The sequence below is a fragment of the Pteropus alecto genome, unplaced genomic scaffold, assembly GCF_000325575.1.
Source record: "Pteropus alecto unplaced genomic scaffold, ASM32557v1 scaffold224, whole genome shotgun sequence".
NCBI classification, from domain to species: domain Eukaryota; kingdom Metazoa; phylum Chordata; class Mammalia; order Chiroptera; family Pteropodidae; genus Pteropus; species Pteropus alecto.
In genome coordinates this window covers 3,126,755-3,130,503 of record NW_006436289.1, presented here as the reverse complement: position 1 = coordinate 3,130,503, position 3,749 = coordinate 3,126,755, and positions in this window count along the sequence as shown.

The following is a 3,749-nucleotide window of genomic DNA, read 5'->3' as shown; positions in this document are numbered from 1 at the left end:
CAATTTCTTTACATTTCTCAATAATGAATAAGCCAAGCTCTTTCAAGCCCCGAAGATTTTATGTTCCCCTTTTTCTTCTGGTTAAGACACTACCCTCCCGTGTGGTTCCTTCAGGTCTCTGCATAAATTGTACTTCCTCCTAGATTTCCTGACATTTCTAGCCAGGTTGTATCCACTAAGCCACCATTATCTTTTATTACTTCACCTTTTATCTGTCTTTCACAGTATTTAAGCACTTCCTGGACTTTTTTCTTTGCTTGTTTATTGCCTGTCTCCTCCATGAGGGCAGGTACCATATCTGTTTTGTTAACCACTAGATTCCCAGCCTGGCACATAGTAATTGCTCAATAAATATTTGTCAAATGAATGAATGCTTGGAAAAATGAATGAATCTTTAATATTTATGAAGGGTTGGATAAGACCCAGTCCTTGCTCTTAAGAGATGAGTCACCCAGTAGAATATAAACTCATAATTATAAATCAGAGTTATTTCTCCTGTGAGAGGCAGGGTTAAACCGTATGGAAATGCAGAGGTAAGCACAACCAGCCTTGCCTGAGATATTTGTAGAAGACGTCACACAAAGCTCACAAACAGATGGGGAGGGCATGACATAGATAGAGAGTTGGTAGATTTTAATTTTTGTGTGTGGTTGATTGAATTGAAATTGAAATTTATTCTTGCATTTTAACTTGAAGTCAACTTAGGTAATCACCTGATGCTGGAGATCACAGCTGGAAATTTTATGTATCAGTACTTGTAACAAAATAGTTAATCTGCTGTTTTGTAAAATGCATTTCTCCTCCCTCATCCTCAAAAAATATAGTCCAAAAATTCTACTCAATCCAATGTACCAATACTTTGAATGAAAAGCCACATGCTGCAGGTGTAAAGGATCATGTCATATTCATTACATATATGACATGACATCTTAAGCATTAGCATATATGACAGTCCTCTTAAGCTACATTATGCTGTGGTAGCAAATGATCCCAAAATCACAGCAGAGGTTTATTTCTTATTTATATGACTAAGTGTGTGTCATCTCTGTCCCCTGACCAGGCTGAAACAGCACATCCTATCAGGAACATGTTAGTTTAGAGGCAGAAAGGAGAAAGAGATGGCAGAACCAAGTGATGGCTCTTAAAGCTTATGTTTGAAAGTAGCTAATGTCGCTAATACATTTCATTGGCCAAAGTCAGTTACATAACCAAGACTAGCAAGAGGGTGAAATCCTTGCAAATATTTGGTGGTAAAAATAAAAGCTACTATGACATGTATAATTCAGATTTATTGCTTAGAAGTTCTTATATATGATCTAAACAGAAAATGGACTTAGAAACAATAGCTGATGCCAGTGACAGAGTGAGGCAACAGAAAATATCCTAGCAAAGACACGAATTTCATATTCTGTTAGCCTAATCCTGCAGGGCTAAAATGTAGAATTTCATACAGGATTTCAGTATGTAACACACACACACACACACACACACACAGCAGTTACCTCTTTAAGATAAAGTTAAATAACTTTTAATCCATAAATAAGAAGTATTTACCTTTTTCTTCAAAATACATAATTTTGGGGTAAAATTAGAAGCATTCCTTATGCCTGCATGTTTTATAAACTGGCAAATATTGTATACAGAAATATCTTGAGTTTGCTTCAAGAATCAGAAGGTTTTTGGTATGTGATTGACATTTAAAAAATAAATTTAGGATCAGATCCATTAGCTTCTCAATCATGTCATTAAGTACAAGTTCAAATAGATGATTTAGAGGTGGAGCAGGGGCATACCATTTAGTTAAAGCAAATGCTTAACTACAAGCTCCTCAATAACAGAGAATATCTTAGATATTTTTGAATCTTTGGCAGTGAGCGTAGTGCCTAATACCCAGAAAGTGCTTAATAGATGTTTCATGCTGACACTTTTTGGGAAGCAAAGTTATACCAAATTTCAAAACGCTCATTCAATTTGAACCTGAAATTCCAAATTTAGAAATTTATCCTAGGAAAATAGTTGGAGATGTTCACAAAGAAAATAATTGGAGATATATAAGATGTTTATCACAGTCCTATATATAATAGCAAAAATTATTAACAACCAAAATATCCAATAATAGAGCACTAGTCAAAAACATTATAGTACATCATATAATGAAATGTTATACAACTATGAAAAACCATACTGTCAAAAAACATTTGATTGTAAGGGACTATAAAATATATAATGTGGGAGAAAAAGCAGTTAAAAAACTAGTAGATGCAATAAAATCTCATTTTAACAAAATTCATTTATAAAGGTGTGTGCACATATACATATCTATGTATCTGAATGAGTCAGAAAAAATGATCTGTTACAAGGAAAAAAACACACTTTTCTTGCAAAGATGGGAATCTTTGTCTACAGAGAAGAGACATACATGTGAAGATGTGGAGAGAAAAGAGGCTGGGGCTGGGAACAGTGCAAGCTCTCTGTGACAGGACTAAGGATAGGCAAGGAGTTGAGGCAGCTGGCAGTTGATGGGAGTTAGGGGCATAGCAGAGAACTCAGAGGTCTAATATAGATTTTTTATTAAATTTAGCTGTGCAGTATGTATTGCATCTTTCTCCTTTGCCTTCCCCTGAAAACTCTGGCAAAATCTTCATTGTTTTCCTCCATTTTGTGAGGTAGATTTACTCTGAGAGGAGCTGTCCAAGTGCTAGCCATGTCTAGGATACCTTTATGAAGAAAAATGCACCAAAATATTAGTCATCAGCTTTGGCTTTAGAGAGAAAAGATGATTTTAATTTAGTCTTTGTACTTTAGTGGATTTTTCATATTTCTGAAATGAATATGCATTACTATTATAATCAGAAAAAATGTTATTTTAAAAAATTGATGTCAAATGAATAAGTGAATAAATCAATGAATGAATGAATTAGCTAATTAGTAAAATGATTGACCTGGGCAACAGAAGCACAAACAGTATTCTAATTGACAGATTTGCTTGTTCTTATTTCCCGTAGGCATTAGTGAGCCTTTGTCTTTAGATGAGACATATTTAAAAAAAAAAAACAAAACCCAGAAAATACTCTTCAGATAGAAGCAATATTTTCATTCTTTCACTCTCTGATATTTGCAAAATATCCATCCCATTCAACCCGGGCCATGCCTGGCATGTATTTTATCTTTTCCCCATTGACTATGGCCAACACCTTCAGAATTCAGTAGCCCAGAATTCCATGAAAATCAAAGAAAACAAGCAATAGATAGAAGAGACAGCATCTACAAAGAAGCCTGCCTGCTGCCTGCTTGCTTTGAAATTTTGTGGCTATTATTTATATGGCCTTATACTATCAACGCACGTGTGTGTTTGACATGTACAGGTATGAAATCAAGGCTGAAAGTTGAAAACATACTTAACACACACCCAAACACATTCAACCTGAACCAGTGCCAAACCACACGTGTTGAATGTGTCAACAAACTGTCTGGTTTGTTCCTATCATACATGTAAACACTGTCAGGCAGGGCTGGAAAGCGGGTATGCTGTGCTGGGTGGGACCTACAAGGGTTTCTATAGAAAGCATATTGTTTGCCCATATGGGCTGGTGGAGATGGCAGCTGGGTGAGGACCTCACCACCTGCCAGGCCGAGAGACTTGCAGCCTGCCCCAGAGTCCCGGAATCCAGGCTAAGGACGGCTCAAGGGCACAGGGAGCTTTCTGGAATATTTGAGGAAGACAATTACTGGGTGAACTTGGGAGGGAG